This window comes from Thalassophryne amazonica, chromosome 9, assembly GCF_902500255.1.
Source record: "Thalassophryne amazonica chromosome 9, fThaAma1.1, whole genome shotgun sequence".
Classification (NCBI taxonomy): domain Eukaryota; kingdom Metazoa; phylum Chordata; class Actinopteri; order Batrachoidiformes; family Batrachoididae; genus Thalassophryne; species Thalassophryne amazonica.
In genome coordinates, this window is record NC_047111.1 from 36,500,046 (window position 1) to 36,522,440 (window position 22,395).

Genomic DNA, 22,395 nt, shown 5'->3' on the forward strand with positions numbered 1-22,395 from the left:
TTACCGTAATAATGGCACACATCAGAATTAAAGACAACACATATACATTTGACATTGTTTATGTGCACTAAAATTGAAACAGTCCGTTTTCCAAATTGATGCAATGTGAGTGTGTGGTAGCCGCAGCAACATGTCATCGCGCCGCCGCTAGCTTGGGGGGAACAGCGGCCTACCGCAGTTAATACTGCACAGTCCCTGGAGGGGGAATGGAGTGGCATGAGGGGCCGGGATGGGGTGGTGGATGGGGAGAGGAGGAGGGTAGGAACGATGTGGAGCATGCTTCAGTCTCTTGTCCTTGTGTGAGTCAGTTGTTTTTCTGTCCATGTGGGAGTTAGAGAAGATAACGGGCAGCCGAATGTTCACCAAGGCCGTAGACATTCTTCTGGTGGAAAACAACGGGGCATTTTATGCGTCAGAGGCTGATAAGCCTGCCGTGTTTCTGGTTGAGCAGTGAAAACACTTTTACAGTCTCACATGAACAAACCAGATCCCAATTATGAATATTCACCAGTCTCTGAAATCTTCATCTTCATCTGCAAGGTGCGCATTTGCTCCGAGATGCCATCCAATTTGCGTCTGAGTTAACGTAGTCTGAGAATGCATCGCCTTGCCCAACTCATTAATCATGACAGAGAAGTGAGGGGTCGTGGTTCTGGTGGCAGCCATCTTGCCAATTTTCCGGTAGGTCAGGGCAGCACATAAGCCAATAAGTACCAGCCCTCCTACAATAAAACCAATATAAATAAATCCTCGACATCCTCCACAGAGAATGGCACAAAGCATGCGACTTGCCACATTTCCCAGGCATCAAGAACGTAGCCCGCAGTGTTGTGTGGGCCGCCAGAAGGCGCCCTGCCTGAAGTGCGGGCTTCAGGCACGAGAGGGCGCTGCCGCCACAGATACAGCCGAGGGTGACAGCTGTCACTCATTATCTCTTGACAGCTGTCACCCATCTACTCCACATCATCTCACTCCATAAAGACCAGACGTCATCTCCACCTCGTTGCCGAGATATCGTACTTCTATGGAGGTAACTTCTCTGCCTGTATTAATTGATTCCAAGAGCTATTGTGTTGCAGCTGTCGTGTTGCAGCTGTCAACCAGAGGACCGGCGTGGGTCGCGACTGTTTCGTCCTACGGCCCGTCAGATAAGTGGTTAAACAGACGCTGCACGAGTGTGTGTTAGAGGTGGAGGTGGCATTCCCACCGTTGTTGTTACAGGGTGTACACACACCCACACTTGACTGTCTTTGTTCTTCGCCAGCAGTACCAGATCCGACAGTCGGGGACGGTGATCACCTGGGAATTCGGGACTTGGCAGCTCCAGTATTCACCAGGTTCGGTGGCGGCGGAAATCGTGTGGTTCCGGCTCTTCTCAGGACAGACGTCTTCTATCCTCGAGCCTGCCCACACGTCACCTTTGTGGATTGACTGTAATCATATTCTGAGATTGTCTGTGTATTCATTGTGCACCTTCACAACATTAAATTGTTACTTTTTTGGCTCATCTATTGACCGTTCATTTGCGCCCCCTGTTGTGGGTCCGTGTCACTACACTTTCACAACACCGCAGGGTAAGTTCCATCTGGGCACGCAGGGTCCCCCGTCCCTCATCTTCTTGTAGAAAAAAATGGTGTTAATAGCATTCAGAGACCAACTGATCAATTCCATGGTTAATCCAATATAGTTTGAAGAATTCACAGTCTGGTGAAGTAGGGACTTTGAAGGTTGGAGCAGAGATAAGGGAGAGAGGAGGAGATGCGTCCGCCCTCGCCGGAGTTCCAAGCTGTGTTATATCATCCACAGTTGTCTTTGTCCATCTGATTCCATACGTGTGCATGTGCTTTGATGGCACCTTGCACACTCTTGTTTAAAGGGGATGACGGGTTACATAATGACTACAGCACACCCTTGGACAATTTGTTGTCTTAATCCTGGGCTTTTGCAGCCAGTGCTCAGGTGTGCACTCAGAAATATGAGCTCTAAGATAGCAATGTATGCTCAGCCATGTCACATACAGTGATGCCGGTAACATGTTACTTAGTAACGCTAATCTGACCACTTTTTTTTATTAACGAGTAATCTAATCTTTCCAAATCAGTAATCAGATTAAAGTTACTTCTCCAAGTCACTGTGCGTTACTATTATTTTTGCATTGTGGGTCGATAGCAGCATTAAACTTGGTCCGTGGGCAGGAGGTCGGGGTTTGACTGAACTGCCCAATTTAAGCAGGCTGCGAGCTTTTCATCTGTGGTTTTTTGCAGCAGCTACGACTCGTCCTCAGCGCGGTGACAACAGCACACCTGCACTGAGCTTTACAAAGACATTTTTATGCTTTTTTTCTCAGAGCCGCTCCGTATCTGCTGCTAAAAACAGCTGATCCTCCGCGACGCGTCAATAACTAACACTATTTTCCACTCAAATGCACCTAAACTCTCTTTCTGAGGACCACATGAAGTGAAAATGCAATAAAACTTTCTTACCTGTAAATCTGGTCATGTTTCCTGCATAAATAAATGTTATCCATTCTTTGTGCTCAAACGCCAAAGCAGGGGCGAATCCAGATGGAATACCCCTAGATTAAAGGTCCAGTTTTGAAGCTGTTTTTTTTACTACAACTACTAATACTACTTAAAATAATAATAATTTCGACAAGTAAAATGTTTAGAGAGAATTTAAATGTTAGAAAAATATTAGAAAGAATTTAATAGTTACATTTATAAACAATGTAGGTTAGAAATTGCAAGTTTTACGGTTACAGTGCTGTCAACAGTTAAATATGAGGACAAGAATGAGGTCTTTATTTTACTTTTTATAAAACAAGTATTTATTTTCATTGAAGTCAAGAAAGGGTGACTATAAAGTGAGTTTTGGCAAAACAAGTATCATTGTCATGTTGAGATGGCAGGGGGTTGTTGTTGGCAGCTGGGGAAAGTATGTTGTGTGGGCCTCCAGAAGAGGAGGTACTGCTGGCCCACCGCCAGAGGGCGCCCTGCCTGAAATGCGGGCTTCAGGCACGAGAGGGCGCTACCGCCACGGACACAGCCGGGGGTGACAGCTGTCACTCATCATCTCATGACAGTGGTCACCCATCTACACTTCATCATGCTACTCCATAAAACCCGGACGTCATCTCCACCTCGTTGCCGAGATATCTTCGACCTGTGAAGGTAAACTGCTCAGCCGTTTGTTTTGTCTTTCACAGACAGTTTTTTCTTTTGTGTTGTTTGCAGTCGGTTTTGTGAGTGCTTGCAGCTGGAGGCTGGGTTTGTGGTACATGGAGGGCTGACGTCTTCGCTCCCCACGCCAAACTTTGATAAGTACTCACTAACACTGCACGTGCCAGGGTTCTGGATTTGAGGTGGAGGTGGAATCTCCACCTTTGTTGTTACTGGGTGTACACACACCCACATCTTATTGTCTCTGCTCCTCGCCAGCAGTACCAGATCCGACATTCGGAGACGGTGGCCACCTGGGGACTCGGGACTTGGCGGCTCCAGTATTCTCCAGGTTCGGTGGCGGAGGAAATCATGTGGTTCCGGTTCTTCTCAGGACAGACGTCTTCTATCCTCGAGCCTGCCCACACGTCACCTTTGTGAATGACTGTTTGCAAAATTTTATATTCCTCTGTATTGTGGTTGTGCTCATTCACGACAGTAAAGTGTTCATATTCGACTCTTTCATTGTCCATTCATTTATGCCCCCTGTTGTGGGTCCGTGTCACTACACTTTCCCAACAGGATATCTCGGCCAACGTCATGGATCCCGAGGGGTATCACCCATCTGTTGAACAGCCAATGGAAGAGCAGGGTGCACAGGCGTCTGCAGGAGGCGTGATTGGTGAGTTGCAGCAAATCCTCACCGCCTTTACCGCTCGGTTGGATCTGATGACAGAGCAAAATGTCATCCTTAATCGCAGGATGGAGGCTCTCACCGCTCAGGTGGAAGCGCGCGCTCAGGGCGCTGCTGCGGCTCCTCCTCCTGCTGACCCGGTGCAGGATATAAATGTTCCACTGGTCGTTCAACGAACCCCCCCACCATCCCCTGAAGCATACATAAGTCCCCCAGAGCCGTACGGAGGTTGTGTGGAGACGTGCGCAGACTTTCTTATGCAGTGTTCGCTCGTCTTTGCACAACGTCCCGTAATGTACGCGTCTGATGCCAGTAAGGTGGCTTATGTAATTAACTTGCTTCGTGGTGAGGCACGCGCTTGGGCTACGGCACTTTGGGAGCAAAATTCACGGCTCCTTACCACTTATACTGGGTTTGTGAGGGAGTTCAGAACAGTTTTTGATCACCCTAACAGAGGAGAGACTGCTTCAACAGTGCTGCTGTCAATGAGACAGGGGCGCCGGAGCACAGCCGAATATGCAGTCGACTTCCGCATCGCGGCTGCGAGGTCCGGCTGGAATAACGTTGCGCTCCGCGCCGCCTTCATAAACGGATTGTCGTCGGTCCTGAAGGAGCACCTGGTAGCGAAGGAAGAACCGCGGGATTTAGATGGGCTTATTGATCTCGTTATACGGTTAGACAATCGGTTGGAGGAGCGCCGTCGGGAGCGAGACGAAGGACGTGGCCGGGCACGTGCCGTCCCTCTCCCTTCCGGGTCCGAAAAGGTTCCGCCCTCCCCACTCTCCACAGCCTCAACGCTCCGTGTGGCTACAGCTCCCCCTGCTGACGAAGCTATGGACACGAGCAGGGCCACATTCAGACCACCGAATAGACAGAGGAGGCTCCCCCGCGGGGCGTGTTTTGTTTGCGGCTCAATTGAGCATCAATTGAGAGACTGCCCCGAACGGTTAAACACCAACGCCCGCCCTTAGAAACTGGGCTAAGGGTGGGCCAAGACATTCACGTGGGACACACACATATTTCCACACGACTCCCAGTTACAATCCTGAGCGGGGATTTAACCCTTCAAGCCCCAGCACTGGTGGACACGGGGTCAGAAGGGAATCTGCTAGACAGCAGATGGGCTAGGGAGGTAGGGCTCCCTCTGGTGGCGCTTCCTTCGCCATTGCAGGTGCGGGCACTAGATGGCACCCTTCTCCCTTTAATCACGCACAAGACACAACCTGTAACTCTGGTGTTGTCTGGCAATCATCGGGAGGAGATCGAGTTTTTGTGACTCCTTCTACCTCCTGCGTGATTTTGGGTTTCCCGTGGATGTTGAAACACAATCCCCGGATTGATTGGCCGTCTGGGGTGGTGGTTCAGTGGAGCGAAACCTGCCATCGGATGTGTTTAGGTTCCTCGGTTCCTCCCGGTTTACAGGCTAAAGAGGAGGTCAAAGTTCCTCCCAATCTGACGGCAGTGCCGGTTGAGTACCACGATCTTGCTGACGTCTTCAGCAAGGATCTGGCACTCACCCTTCCCCCGCACCGTCCGTACGATTGTGCCATTGATTTGATTCCAGGCGTGGCCCATGCAGACCGCCGACGGTCCCCGGTCCCCTGCATACCAGGTGTGGTTATCGACGAAGGACATCCCCCTCCAGGTGGACTCCCCTAAGTTGATGGACAGGTTCATCGGACCATTCAAGATCCTCAAGATCCTCAGCCCTGCCGCAGTGAAGCTCCAACTCCCAGCTTCACTGCGGATCCATCCTGTTTTCCACTTGTCCAGACTGAAACCACACCACACCTCACCCCTCTGTGCTCCCGGTCCGGCGCCGCCTCCTGCCCGGATCATTGACGGGGAGCCGGCCTGGACAGTGCGCCGGCTCCTGGACGTCCGTCGAATGGGCCGGGGGTTCCAGTATTTGGTGGACTGGGAGGGGTATGGACCCGAAGAACGCTCCTGGGTGAAGAGGAGCTTCATCCTGGACCCGGCCCTCCTGGTCGATTCCTACCGCCGACACCCCGATAAACCTGGTCGGCGCCCGTTGAGGGGGGGGTCCTGTTGTGTGGGCCTCCAGAAGAGGAGGTACTGCTGGCCCACCGCCAGAGGGCGCCCTGCCTGAAGTGCGGGCTTCAGGCACGAGAGGGCGCTGCCGCCACAGACACAGCCCGGGGTGACAGCTGTCACTCATCATCTCATGACAGCTGTCACCCATCTACACTTCATCATGCTACTCCATAAAACCCGGACGTCATCTCCACCTCGTTGCCGAGATATCTTCGACCTGTGAAGGTAAACTGCTCAGCCGTTTGTTTTGTGTTTCACACACAGTTTTTGCTTTTGTGTTGTTTGCAGTCAGTTCTGTGAGTGCTTGCAGCTGGAGGCTGGGTTTGTGGTACGTGGAGGGCTGATGTCTTCGCTCCCCACGCCAAACTTTGATAAGTACTCACTAACACTGCACGTGCCAGGGTTCTGGATTTGAGGTGGAGGTGGAATCTCCACCTTTGTTGTTACTGGGTGTACACACACCCACATCTTATTGTCTCTGCTCCTCGCCAGCAGTACCAGATCCGACATTCGGAGACGGTGGCCACCTGGGGACTCGGGACTTGGTGGCTCCAGTATTCTCCAGGTTCGGTGGCGGAGGAAATCGTGTGGTTCCGGTTCTTCTCAGGACAGACGTCTTCTATCCTCGAGCCTGCCCACACGTCACCTTTGTGATTGACTGTTTGCAAAATTTTATATTCCTCTGTATTGTGGTTGTGCTCATTCACGACAGTAAAGTGTTCATATTCAACTCTTTCATTGTCCGTTCATTTACGCCCCCTGTTGTGGGTTTGTGTCACTACACTTTCCCAACAAAGTAACTAAAAAAGTAACTAGTAATCTAACATAGTTACTTTTATTGAGTAATCAGTAAAGTAAGTGTTACTTTTTCAAGGAGTAATCAGTAATCAGTAATTGGATTACTTTTTCAAAGTAACTGTGGCAACACTGGTCGCAGATAATTTGCACTATGTGCTTCACAGAGACTCTCAAGATAGGGCCCAGTATGTCTTAATCAAACACTGATGATACACAACTGTATGTACATCTCTGTGTTTGTGATTTTCAGTCCCATAAACAGGCTGGTTGACTGTATTAATGGCTTAAATTACTTTTTCAAATTTCTACAACTGAAAAAAGGTAAAAATGAGATATTTGTCACTGGCACAAAATAGCCAGAAATAAAGTATGTCCTCACCTACAATCACTATCTTTGAAATGTAGTATTTGAACCAGGAACCTCTTAGTCATTGCAAATTCTGATATTAACCTCAATAATCATATACACAATACAACCAGAACAACATTTGTTTAATTTGTAAAAATTTGTCTAAAGTCAGATTTTTATTATTTTATGCCAGGTGAGTTTGACAAACTGGTCCATGCATTCTTCTCCACCATACTAGATAACTGTAATGCTGTATTTGCTGGTTGACCAAAATGCAAAACAAAATGGCTACAACACATCCAGAGACAGAGTCCTTACATGTAAAACTGGGCATCAACTGAATGGGGAAGTGTGTCTAAACATTTGACTGGTAGTGTATGTACCATATTTTCCAGAGTATACAGATTTTTTTAACTACTTTGGGAGGTCCTGCAATTTATTTAATAAAATATCACACATACATCATTAATAATAACATTAAAAACTATTTATATAGGATTTTCCCAGGAATCAAAGCAGTAAACAAAATAAACTCCAATACTAAAAGAATAAATATCAATAAAAAACTACACAGCAATGCACAAAAAAACCCAAAATAAAGAGCTAATAATACAGAGAAAAAAAAGTTGGAAATTCTGTTTTTTACCACAAGATTCTTTTTTTCACAGGATCAACATACGCCAGAAAATGTATTCAGAAAAGGTCTCTCAGGCTCATGACAGTCTTAGAGCAGATTATTCTATATACAGTGAGGAAAATAAGTATTTGAACACCCTGCAATTTTGCAAGTTCTCCCACTTAGAAATCATGGAGGGGTCTGAAATTTTCATCTTAGGTGCATGTCCACTGTGACAGACATAATCTAAAAAAAAAAAAAAAATCCGGAAATCTCGGTGTATGATTTTTTAATAATTTATTTGTATGTTACTGCGGCAAATAAGCATTTGAACACCTGTGAAAATCAATGTTAATGTTTGGTACAGTAGCCTTTGTTTTCAGTTACAGAGGTCAGACATTTCCTGTCGTTCTTAACCAAGTTTTCACACACTGCAGCAGGGATTTTGGTCCACTCCTCCATACAGATCTTCTCCAGATCTTTCAGGTTTAGAGTTTCAGCTCCCTCCAAAGATTTTCTATGGAGTTCACGTCTGGAGACTGGCCAGGCCACTCCAAGATCTTGAAATGCTTCTCATGGAGCCCCTTCTTAGTTGCCCTTGGCTGTGTGTTTGGGGTCATTGTCATGCTGGAAGACCCAGCCATGCACCATCTTCAATGCTCTTACTGAGGGAAGGAGGTTGTTTGCCAAAATCTCGCAATACATGACCCCATACATCCTCCCTTCAATACAGTGCAGTTGTCCTGTCCCCTTTGCAGAATAGCACCCCCAGAGTATGATGTTTCCACCCCCATGCTTCACGGTTGGGATGGTTTTCTTGGGGTTGTTCTCATCCTCTAAACATGGTAAGTGATGTTGATTCCAAAAAGCTCTATTCTGGTCTCATCTGACCACATGACCTTCTCCCATGCCTCCTCTGGATTATCCAGATGGTCACTGGTGAACTTCAAACGGGCCTGGACATGTGTTGGCTGGCTTGAGCAGGGGGACCTTGCTGCCCTGGCTGCATGTCAACTGTCAGCACTCACAAGCCTCCCATTGAAGGTATCATCACTGCTTTTTCTGTTTCTTCCTTTTCATTTTTCCCCACTTAAGTGGATGTAATTGTTTTGACGGTTTAGTAGCAGCTCTGTTATTTGTGGGGGAACACGTAGGGAACTCTGCGTCCAGGCCAGTCTGTGATGGATACTCAATATTCTAACAAGTGGGAAAGTGGAATATGTGGCTGCTTCGATGACGAGAATGAGTGTAAGGTTTTGTGTTTTAGTTATATATTTTGGATTTGTTGCTTTGCACTTCAGAATTTTCACACCTGACTGTTTACATGTCTCACATTACAAGTGGTTTATCCTGAATCTGAAATAATTTGATCATTTGTGTGTATATATATATATATATATATACTGCGATTTTGCAAGTTCTCCGACTTAGAAATCATGGAGGGGTCTGAAATTTTCATCTTTTATATAGATATATATATATATATATATATATATATATATATATATATATATATATATATATATATTGACTGTATATATATATTAGCGTAAAAGATAAGATAAGCATAAAAACTACACAACCAATAAATGTGAGGGTGGCACAGATATAGGCCAGGATGGTAAAATGTGTGAAGGAGCCTATAAATGGGTTTGCCATCTGACTGTTGTGTGGGCCGCCAGAAGAGGAGGTACTGCTGGCCCACCACCAGAGGGCGCCCTGCCTGAAGTGCGGTCTTCAGGCACGAGAGGGCGCTGCCGCCTCACAGGAACAGCCGAGGTGACAGCTGTCACTCATCAACTATGACAGCTGTCACCGATCATCTGCACTCACCCCGGATAAAAGCAGGAAGACACCTCCACCACGTCGCCGAGATATCGTTCTTCTACGGAGGTAACTTCTCAGCTATCATCAACTCTGACAAATAATCTGAGCTCTTTTTGCAGCCGTTTTCCTGTGGTGTTTCCTTATCTGCTGGATTGGCGTTTGGTGTGATTAGCGACGGCTTCGCCTCACACCCCAACCAGATAAGTGGTTAAACAGGAGCTCCACGAGTGTGTGATTTGAGGTGGAAGTGGAATTCCCACCGTTGTTGTTACTGGGTGTACACACACCCACACTTGACTGTCTTTGCTCTTCGCCAGCAGTACCAGATCCGACATGCGGAGATGGTGGCCACCTGAGAGACTCGGGACCTGGCGGCTCCAGTATCCATCGGGTTCGGTGGCGGAGGAAATCGTGTGGTTCCGGTTCTTCTCTAGATGGACGTCTCCTATCGTCGAGCCTGCCCACACGACACCTTTATCCATTGACTTTGTATTTATTCTATAATCTGCTGTGTTTGGTTGTGGCATTCACAACAGTAAAGTGTTCAAATTTAACTCCTTCTATTGTCTGTTCATTTACGCCCCCTGTTGTGGGTTCGTGTCACTACACTTTCACAACACTGACCTGCAGAAGGTAACGCAGTAGGTGCAGTTTGATGCTGTTGTGGGCATTGGCATGGCAGGCGTAGGCTGTCCATGTCTAAGAAGCATACAACAGTGAAGGCAGTGCAACAGGTCCATACATTTTAAGCTTAGTTCTCAGGATGATGCCGCGTTGGTTCCATACCTTGGATTGTAGTCTACCAAAGGAGGCACATGCTCGAGCAATTCTAAGGGACACTTCTTCATCGAGGGTGGCTGATTTGGGGAGAGTGCTGCCTAGGTAAGTTAATTTTTCACAAGGGGCAGGTTTATGAGCATCAACGTGTTCATTTGTTTCCAAGTAGAATTCAGCGGGAGCTGGTTGGTACAAAACCTGTCTTTTTTCCAGTGATGGTGAGGCCAAAGCTTTTAGAAACATTGGAGAAGAGAGTAGTGTTGCGTTGCATAACCTCTTGGTTGCTGGCACAAAGCGCACAATCATCAGCGAAGAGGAGATCCCTGACTGTGTCATATTTGACATTTGTCTTGGCTTGGAGGTGCCACAGATTGAACAGTTTTCCATCTTGCCGGAATTTAATGCCAACACCCAGAGTCTCGGAAGGCATCTGTCAGCATGGCAGCAAACATCATACAAAAAAGTGTTGGAGCAAGTACATAACCTTGATTCATGCATTCATTCATTCACTGGGAATGGGCTTGATGATCCACAGCTTTCCTGAACTCTGGCAGTCATGCTGTCATGGAACTGGCAGATGATGCTGATCAGTTTGGGTGGACATCCAAACTTGGCCATTATGCACCATAGGCTGTCCTGGCTGACAGAGACAAAAGCCTTCGTGAGGTCAACAAAGGTCATGAAAAGGCATACATTCTGTTCGCGACACTTTTCTTGGAGCTGGTGAGCAGCAAATATCATATCCGCTGTGCCAATTTCCGTTCTAAATCCACATTGGTTTTCTGGTAAAAGGCTCTGTGATTCAAGGTGCTCAATAAGTTGATTTAGAATGACCCATGCAAGAATCTTGCCAACAACAGACAAAAGAGAGATGCCATGGTGGTTGCCGATTGCCCATCCTTTTGTAAAAATGGACGATTAAGGTGTCTGTCAGGTCCTGTGGAACATGCTCCTCTTCCCAGATGGTCTAGAATTGATCAGCGAGATTCCTCAACAAAGCTAGGCCTCCATTCTGATACACTTCTGCGGGGATGGAATCAGCACCAGGAGATTTTCTTGTGGAGAGTCTCTTGATCGCAGCCATGGTTTCACCTTCAGATGGAGATGTTGCCAATGATGGCTTCACAGGGACCTGAGGACCTCTGTCTATAGCAACATTGTTGATGAAGGATGGGCAATTAAGTATGCTCTCAAAGTGTTTTGCCCAGCGTTCAGAGATTTGTTCCTTGTCTGTGATGAGCATGGAACCATCAGCACTGAGCAATGGGGGTGAACCAGACAACTGGGGCCCATAGACTGGTGGCCATAAAACTTCTTCATGTCATGCTTATCAGCATATGACTGTATCTCATCAGCTGGTTCTGCATGTCATGCAGTTTCTCCTGGACTTTCCTTTTGCAGATTTTATGCACTGCTTGCTTCCTGGTTGAACTTGGGTCATTGAAGAGAGATTGGTGGAGTTCATGTAGCTCTTTGTATTGTTTGTATTATTTGTATTGTTTGCTCACGTTGCGCTTCCACAGTATGATTGTTTTCATCAAACCAGTCAGCAGGATTGCATTCGCTGAGGCCAAGCGTATCGTGTGCAGCAGAGTACATGGCTTCACGAAGTGAGGTCCAATTGGAGTCGGCATCAGAATTGGAGGGGAGGGTTCCTAGGGCATGAATCATGCAATTTTTAAGCATGATCTGCTGAGAGAGGTCTTTCAGCTTTTGGACGTTGATCTTCTTTGCTGGTTTCTTTCCTTGAAGGCGATACAGAGGGGGGATATGAAACTGAATCTTGCAAATGATGAGGAGGTGATCAGTCCAGCAATCCGCAGTAACTACAGAGGCATAAAGTTGATCAGCCACAGCATGAAGTTATGGGAAAGAGTAGTAGAAGGTAGGCTTAGAAAACAGGTGAAGATCTGTGAGCAGAAATATGGTTTCATGCTGAGAAAGAGCACTACAGATGCAATGTTTGCTCTGAGAATACTGTTGGAGAAGTACAGAGAAGGCCAGAAAGACTTACATTGTGTGTTTGTGGACTTACAAAAAGCTTATGATAGGGTGCCAAGAGAAGAGCTGTGGTATTGTATGAGGAAGTCTGGAGTAGCAGAGAAGTATGTTAGGGTAGTGCAGGACATGTACAAGAATAGTGTGACAGCGGTGAGATGCGCAGTAGGAATGACAGACTCATTCAAGGTTACACCAAGGATCAGCTCTGAGTCCTTTCTTGTTCGCAGTGGTGATGGACAGGTTGATGGATGAGATCAGACAGGACTCCCCATGGACTATGATGTTTGCAGATGACATTGTGATCTGTAGTGAGAGTAGAGAGCAAGTTGAGTCTAGTCTGGAGAAGTGGAGATATGCTTTGGAGAGAACGGGAATGAAAGTCAGTAGAAGCAAGACTGAGTACATGTATGTGAATGGGAGGGAGCCCAGTGGAATAGTGCAGTCACAAGGAGTAGAAGTGGTGAAAGTAGATGACTTTAAATATTTGGGGTCAACTGTTCAAAGTAATGGAGAGGGTGGTAAAAAGGTGAAGAAGAGAGTGCAGGCAGGGTGGAGTGGGTGGAGAAAGGTGGCAGGAGTGATTTGTGACCGAAGAATATCAGCAAGAATGAAGGGGAAAGTTTACAAGACAGTAGTGAGACAGCTATGTTGTACGGCTTAGAGATGGTGGCACTAACAAAAAGACAGGAGGCAGAGCTGGAGGTGGCAGAGTTGAAGATGTTGAGATTCTCTTTGGAAGTGACGAGAATGGACAAGATTAGGAATGAACATATCAGTGGGACAGCTCAGGTTGGATGGTTTGGAGACAAAGTCAGAGAAGCGAGATTGAGATGGTTTGGACATGTGCCACCCTCTTTTTTTCACAGGATCAACATACGCCAGAAAATGTATTCAGAAAAGGTCTCTCAGGCTCATGACAGTCTTAGAGCAGATTATTCTATATACAGTGAGGAAAATAAGTATTTGAACACCCTGCAATTTTGCAAGTTCTCCCACTTAGAAATCATGGAGGGGTCTGAAATTTTCATCTTAGGTGCATGTCCACTGTGACAGACATAATCTAAAAAAAAAAAAAAAAATCCGGAAATCTCGGTGTATGATTTTTTAATAATTTATTTGTATGTTACTGCGGCAAATAAGCATTTGAACACCTGTGAAAATCAATGTTAATGTTTGGTACAGTAGCCTTTGTTTTCAGTTACAGAGGTCAGACATTTCCTGTCGTTCTTAACCAAGTTTTCACACACTGCAGCAGGGATTTTGGTCCACTCCTCCATACAGATCTTCTCCAGATCTTTCAGGTTTAGAGTTTCAGCTCCCTCCAAAGATTTTCTATGGAGTTCACGTCTGGAGACTGGCCAGGCCACTCCAAGATCTTGAAATGCTTCTCATGGAGCCCCTTCTTAGTTGCCCTGGCTGTGTGTTTGGGGTCATTGTCATGCTGGAAGACCCAGCCATGCACCATCTTCAATGCTCTTACTGAGGGAAGGAGGTTGTTTGCCAAAATCTCGCAATACATGACCCCATACATCCTCCCTTCAATACAGTGCAGTTGTCCTGTCCCCTTTGCAGAATAGCACCCCCAGAGTATGATGTTTCCACCCCCATGCTTCACGGTTGGGATGGTTTTCTTGGGGTTGTTCTCATCCTCTAAACATGGTAAGTGATGTTGATTCCAAAAAGCTCTATTCTGGTCTCATCTGACCACATGACCTTCTCCCATGCCTCCTCTGGATTATCCAGATGGTCACTGGTGAACTTCAAACGGGCCTGGACATGTGTTGGCTGGCTTGAGCAGGGGGACCTTGCTGCCCTGGCTGCATGTCAACTGTCAGCACTCACAAGCCTCCCATTGAAGGTATCATCACTGCTTTTTCTGTTTCTTCCTTTTCATTTTTCCCCACTTAAGTGGATGTAATTGTTTTGACGGTTTAGTAGCAGCTCTGTTATTTGTGGGGGAACACGTAGGAACTCTGCGTCCAGGCCAGTCTGTGATGGATACTCAATATTCTAACAAGTGGGAAAGTGGAATATGTGGCTGCTTCGATGACGAGAATGAGTGTAAGGTTTTGTGTTTTAGTTATATATTTTGGATTTGTTGCTTTGCACTTCAGAATTTTCACACCTGACTGTTTACATGTCTCACATTACAAGTGGTTTATCCTGAATCTGAAATAATTTGATCATTTGTGTGTATATATATATATATATATACTGCGATTTTGCAAGTTCTCCGACTTAGAAATCATGGAGGGGTCTGAAATTTTCATCTTTTATATAGATATATATATATATATATATATATATATATATATATATATATATATATATATATATATATTGACTGTATATATATATTAGCGTAAAAGATAAGATAAGCATAAAAACTACACAACCAATAAATGTGAGGGTGGCACAGATATAGGCCAGGATGGTAAAATGTGTGAAGGAGCCTATAAATGGGTTTGCCATCTGACTGTTGTGTGGGCCGCCAGAAGAGGAGGTACTGCTGGCCCACCACCAGAGGGCGCCCTGCCTGAAGTGCGGTCTTCAGGCACGAGAGGGCGCTGCCGCCTCACAGGAACAGCCGAGGTGACAGCTGTCACTCATCAACTATGACAGCTGTCACCGATCATCTGCACTCACCCCGGATAAAAGCAGGAAGACACCTCCACCACGTCGCCGAGATATCGTTCTTCTACGGAGGTAACTTCTCAGCTATCATCAACTCTGACAAATAATCTGAGCTCTTTTTGCAGCCGTTTTCCTGTGGTGTTTCCTTATCTGCTGGATTGGCGTTTGGTGTGATTAGCGACGGCTTCGCCTCACACCCCAACCAGATAAGTGGTTAAACAGGAGCTCCACGAGTGTGTGATTTGAGGTGGAAGTGGAATTCCCACCGTTGTTGTTACTGGGTGTACACACACCCACACTTGACTGTCTTTGCTCTTCGCCAGCAGTACCAGATCCGACACGCGGAGATGGTGGCCACCTGAGAGACTCGGGACCTGGCGGCTCCAGTATCCATCGGGTTCGGTGGCGGAGGAAATCGTGTGGTTCCGGTTCTTCTCTAGATGGACGTCTCCTATCGTCGAGCCTGCCCACACGACACCTTTATCCATTGACTTTGTATTTATTCTATAATCTGCTGTGTTTGGTTGTGGCATTCACAACAGTAAAGTGTTCAAATTTAACTCCTTCTATTGTCCGTTCATTTACGCCCCCTGTTGTGGGTTCGTGTCACTACACTTTCACAACACTGACCTGCAGAAGGTAACGCAGTAGGTGCAGTTCGATGCTGTTGTGGGCATTGGCATGGCAGGCGTAGGCTGTCCATGTCTAAGAAGCATACAACAGTGAAGGCAGTGCAACAGGTCCATACATTTTAAGCTTAGTTCTCAGGATGATGCCGCGTTGGTTCCATACCTTGGATTGTAGTCTACCAAAGGAGGCACATGCTCGAGCAATTCTAAGGGACACTTCTTCATCGAGGGTGGCTGATTTGGGGAGAGTGCTGCCTAGGTAAGTTAATTTTTCACAAGGGGCAGGTTTATGAGCATCAACGTGTTCATTTGTTTCCAAGTAGAATTCAGCGGGAGCTGGTTGGTACAAAACCTGTCTTTTTTCCAGTGATGGTGAGGCCAAAGCTTTTAGAAACATTGGAGAAGAGAGTAGTGTTGCGTTGCATAACCTCTTGGTTGCTGGCACAAAGCGCACAATCATCAGCGAAGAGGAGATCCCTGACTGTGTCATATTTGACATTTGTCTTGGCTTGGAGGTGCCACAGATTGAACAGTTTTCCATCTTGCCGGAATTTAATGCCAACACCCAGAGTCTCGGAAGGCATCTGTCAGCATGGCAGCAAACATCATACAAAAAAGTGTTGGAGCAAGTACATAACCTTGATTCATGCATTCATTCATTCACTGGGAATGGGCTTGATGATCCACAGCTTTCCTGAACTCTGGCAGTCATGCTGTCATGGAACTGGCAGATGATGCTGATCAGTTTGGGTGGACATCCAAACTTGGCCATTATGCACCATAGGCTGTCCTGGCTGACAGAGACAAAAGCCTTCGTGAGGTCAACAAAGGTCATGAAAAGGCATACATTCTGTTCGCGACACTTTTCTTGGAGCTGGTGAGCAGCAAATATCATATCCGCTGTGCCAATTTCCGTTCTAAATCCACATTGGTTTTCTGGTAAAAGGCTCTGTGATTCAAGGTGCTCAATAAGTTGATTTAGAATGACCCATGCAAGAATCTTGCCAACAACAGACAAAAGAGAGATGCCATGGTGGTTGCCGATTGCCCATCCTTTTGTAAAAATGGACGATTAAGGTGTCTGTCAGGTCCTGTGGAACATGCTCCTCTTCCCAGATGGTCTAGAATTGATCAGCGAGATTCCTCAACAAAGCTAGGCCTCCATTCTGATACACTTCTGCGGGGATGGAATCAGCACCAGGAGATTTTCTTGTGGAGAGTCTCTTGATCGCAGCCATGGTTTCACCTTCAGATGGAGATGTTGCCAATGATGGCTTCACAGGGACCTGAGGACCTCTGTCTATAGCAACATTGTTGATGAAGGATGGGCAATTAAGTATGCTCTCAAAGTGTTTTGCCCAGCGTTCAGAGATTTGTTCCTTGTCTGTGATGAGCATGGAACCATCAGCACTGAGCAATGGGGGTGAACCAGACAACTGGGGCCATAGACTGGTGGCCATAAAACTTCTTCATGTCATGCTTATCAGCATATGACTGTATCTCATCAGCTGGTTCTGCATGTCATGCAGTTTCTCCTGGACTTTCCTTTTGCAGATTTTATGCACTGCTTGCTTCCTGGTTGAACTTGGGTCATTGAAGAGAGATTGGTGGAGTTAATGTAGCTCTTTGTATTGTTTGTATTATTTGTATTGTTTGCTCACGTTGCGCTTCCACAGTATGATTGTTTTCATCAAACCAGTCAGCAGGATTGCATTCGCTGAGGCCAAGCGTATCGTGTGCAGCAGAGTACATGGCTTCACGAAGTGAGGTCCAATTGGAGTCGGCATCAGAATTGGAGGGGAGGGTTCCTAGGGCATGAATCATGCAATTTTTAAGCATGATCTGCTGAGAGAGGTCTTTCAGCTTTTGGACGTTGATCTTCTTTGCTGGTTTCTTTCCTTGAAGGCGATACAGAGGGGGGATATGAAACTGAATCTTGCAAATGATGAGGAGGTGATCAGTCCAGCAATCCGCAGTAACTACAGAGGCATAAAGTTGATCAGCCACAGCATGAAGTTATGGGAAAGAGTAGTAGAAGGTAGGCTTAGAAAACAGGTGAAGATCTGTGAGCAGAAATATGGTTTCATGCTGAGAAAGAGCACTACAGATGCAATGTTTGCTCTGAGAATACTGTTGGAGAAGTACAGAGAAGGCCAGAAAGACTTACATTGTGTGTTTGTGGACTTACAAAAAGCTTATGATAGGGTGCCAAGAGAAGAGCTGTGGTATTGTATGAGGAAGTCTGGAGTAGCAGCGAAGTATGTTAGGGTAGTGCAGGACATGTACAAGAATAGTGTGACAGCGGTGAGATGCGCAGTAGGAATGACAGACTCATTCAAGGTTACACCAAGGATCAGCTCTGAGTCCTTTCTTGTTCGCAGTGGTGATGGACAGGTTGATGGATGAGATCAGACAGGACTCCCCATGGACTATGATGTTTGCAGATGACATTGTGATCTGTAGTGAGAGTAGAGAGCAAGTTGAGTCTAGTCTGGAGAAGTGGAGATATGCTTTGGAGAGAACGGGAATGAAAGTCAGTAGAAGCAAGACTGAGTACATGTATGTGAATGGGAGGGAGCCCAGTGGAATAGTGCAGTCACAAGGAGTAGAAGTGGTGAAAGTAGATGACTTTAAATATTTGGGGTCAACTGTTCAAAGTAATGGAGAGGGTGGTAAAAAGGTGAAGAAGAGAGTGCAGGCAGGGTGGAGTGGGTGGAGAAAGGTGGCAGGAGTGATTTGTGACCGAAGAATATCAGCAAGAATGAAGGGGAAAGTTTACAAGACAGTAGTGAGACAGCTATGTTGTACGGCTTAGAGATGGTGGCACTAACAAAAAGACAGGAGGCAGAGCTGGAGGTGGCAGAGTTGAAGATGTTGAGATTCTCTTTGGAAGTGACGAGAATGGACAAGATTAGGAATGAACATATCAGTGGGACAGCTCAGGTTGGATGGTTTGGAGACAAAGTCAGAGAAGCGAGATTGAGATGGTTTGGACATGTGCAGAGGAGGGACCCAGGGTATATAGGGAGAAAGATGCTGAGGATGGAGCCACCAGGCAGAAGGAGAAGAGGGAGGCCAAAGAGGAGGTTTATGGATGTGCTGAGGGAGGACCAATATGGGTGAGATATGCTCTCTCCTTCTAGTCCCTGTCAGTACTCTAGCTGTAGCATTTTTAATTAACTGAAGGCTTTTCAGGGAACTTTTAGGACAACCTGATAATAATGAATTACAATAGTCCAGCCTAGAGGAAATAAATGCATGAATTAGTTTTTCAGCATCACTCTGAGACAAGACCTTTCTAATTTTAGAGATATTGCGCAAATGCAAAAAAGCAGTCCTACATATTTGTTTAATATGCGCATTGAATGACATATCCTGATCAAAAATGACTCCAAGATTTCTCACAGTATTACTAGAGGTCAGGGTAATGCCATCCAGAGTAAGGATCTGGTTAGACATGATGTTTCTAAGATTTGTGGGGCCAAGTACAATAACTTCAGTTTTATCTGAGTTTAAAAGCAGGAAATTTGAGGTCATCCATGTCTTTATGTCTGTAAGACAATCCTGCAGTTTAGCTAATTGGTGTGTGTCCTCTGGCTTCATGGATAGATAAAGCTGGGTATCATCTACATAACAATGAAAATTTAAGCAATGCCGTCTAATAATACTGCCTAAGGGAAACATGTATAAAGTGAATAAAATTGGTCCTAGCACAGAACCTTGTGGAACTCCATAATTAACCTTAGTCTATGAAGAAGATTCCCCATTTACATGAACAAATTATAATCTATTAGATAAATATGATTCAAACCACTGCAGCGCAGTGCCTTTAATACCTATGGCATGCTCTAATCTCTGTAATAAAATTTTATGGTCAACAGTATCAAAAGCAGCACTGAGGTCTAACAGAACAAGCACAGAGATGAGTCCACTGTCTGAGGCCATAAGAAGATTATTTGTAACCTTCACTAACGCTGTTTCTGTACTATGATGAATTCTAAAACCTGGCTGTAACTCTTCAAATAGACCATTCCTCTGCAGATGATCAGTTAGCTATTTTACAACTACCCTTTCAAGAATTTTTGAGGGAAAAGGAAGGTTGGAGATTGGCCTATAATTAGCTAAGATAGCTGGGTCAAGTGATGGCTTTTAAGTAATGGTTTAATTACTGCCACCTTAAAAGCCTGTGGTACATAGCCAACTAATAAAGACAGATTGATCATATTTAAGATCGAAGCATTAATTAATGGTAGGGCTTCCTTGAGCAGCCTGGTAGGAATGGGGTCTAATAGACATGTTGATGGTTTGGAGGAAGTAACTAATGAAAATAACTCAGACAGAACAATCGGAGAGAAAGAGTCTAACCAAATGCCGGCATCACTGAAAGCAGCCAAAGATAACAATACGTTTTTGGGATGGTTATGAGTAATTTTTTCTCTAATAGTTAAAATTTTATTAGCAAAGAAAGTCATGAAGTCATTATTAGTTAAAGGAATACTCGGCTCAATAGAGCTCTGACTCTTTGTCAGCCTGGCTACAGTGCTGAAAAGAAACCTGGGGTTGTTCTTATTTTCTCAATAGTGATGAGTAGTAAGATGTCCTAGCTTTACGGACGGCTTTTTTTTATAGAGCAACAGACTCTTTTTCCAGGCTAAGTGAAGATCTTATAAATTAGTGAGACGCCATTTCCTCTCCAACTTACGGGTTATCTGCTTTAAGCTGCGAGTTTGTGAGTTTATACCACGGAGTCAGGCACTTCTGATTAAAGCTCTCTTTTCAGAGGAGCTACAGCATCCAAAGTTGTCTTCAATGAGGATGTAAAACTATTGACGAGATACTCTATCTCACTTACAGAGTTTAGGTAGCTACTCTGCACTGTGTTGGTATATGGCATTAGAGAACATAAAGAAGGAATCATATCCTTAAACCTAGTTACAGTGCTTTCTGAAAGACTTCTAGTGTAATGAAACTTATTCCCCACTGCTGGGTAGTCCATCAGAGTAAATGTAAATGTTATTAAGAAATGATCAGACAGAAGGGAGTTTTCAGGGAATACTGTTAAGTCTTCAATTTCCATACCATAAGTCAGAACAAGATCTAAGATATGATTAAAGTGGTGGGTGGACTCATTTACATTTTGAGCAAAGCCAATTGAGTCTAATAATAGATTAAATGCAGTGTTGAGGCTGTCATTCTCAGCATCTGTGTGGATGTTAAAATTGCCCACTATAATTATCCTATCTGAGCTAAGCACTAAGTCAGACAAAAGGTCTGAAAATTCACATAGAAACTCACAGTAACGACCAGGTGGATGATAGATAATAACAAATAAAACTGGTTTTTGGGACTTCCAATTTGGATGGACAAGACTAAGAGTCAAGCTTTCAAATGAATTAAAGCTCTGTCTGGGTTTTGGATTAATTAATAAGATGGAATGGAAGATTGCTGCTAATCCTCCCCCTCGGCCCATCCTACGAGCGTTCTGGCAGTTAGTGTGACTCGGGGGTGTTGACTCATTTAAACTAACATATTCATCCTGCTGTAACCAGGTTTCTGTAAGGCAGAATAAATCAATATGTTGATCAATTATTATATCATTTACTAACAGGGACTTAGAAGAGAGAGACCTAATGTTTAATAGACCACATTTAACTGTTTTAGTTTGTGGTGCAGTTGAAGGTGCTATATTATTTTTTCTTTTTGAATTTTTAAGCTTAAATAGATTTTTACTGGTTATTGGTGGTCTGGGAGCAGACACCGTCTCTACGGGGATGGGGTAATGAGGGGATGGCATCTGGGGAACAGCCAGCACGGCTGTTCCCCAGATGTGGTCAAATCCCACGATATCACGCAGGGGTTCAAAAAGACTGCGCTGCCCTATTAACAGCTTTACCAGCCCTATTAACAGCTTTAACAATTTTACCCACATTAACAAAGAACCTATTGAAATGATCTGCTATAGGTTTATTGTCCTTAATGATTGTGTCAGTAGTCGTGTAAAAATGAGCTGGATAGTCTTTAACAACTTTTTCTTTTTGATGATTTCATTGGAAATCTTCCGGGTGCATTTAATATTAGTTTTTTTTTTTTTTTCTAATAATGCACTGTAACACTGCCTCTCATAAGGCTGATTAATTCATTTTTGTATATCTTATATTTTATTTCAGCATCCTAAGTTCTAAATTTAAAAAATTGCTTATAAAGCAGGTTTTTCTTTTCATATGGATTCTGTAGCCCCTTTATTATCCATGGTTTATCAACATACCGTTTGTTACCAACGTCTGCCACAAGTGGACAGTATTTATCCTATAATCAAGAAAAAAGATTCATATAATTTGTTGGTACCCTCAGTGTAAATGTACCAGTTTTGATGTAATAAGTCCATTCTAAATTTTCAGTGGTTACATCTGTTATTTTCCTTATTAAATTACAAGTTTCATTATGATCATTTTTTATCAACAGATGATTCTAAGGCAGCAAAAACAGGCAAATGATCATTGACATCACTTAAGTAATCCACCAGTTAATTTCCCTTCAGTAACGTTTGTTAATATATTATCAGTAAGTGTCGCTGTATTTGTAGTTATCCTGCTTGGTTGTGTCATTGTTGGATATAGGCCCATACAAAAACACAGAGTTAATGATTTCCGTTATTTCTGATTGACTACATGGATTTTAAAAATCTATATTGAGGTTCTCCACAAACAAATAGAATCTTATTGCTTTTAATTGTGTTAGACATTTCTTGTCAATTTATCCTTAAAAATATTTATGCTTGAACCAGGAGCTCTATAAACACAACTGATAATGATATATATTTTTCCTTTTTCACATTTAATCTCAACTGTGATACATTC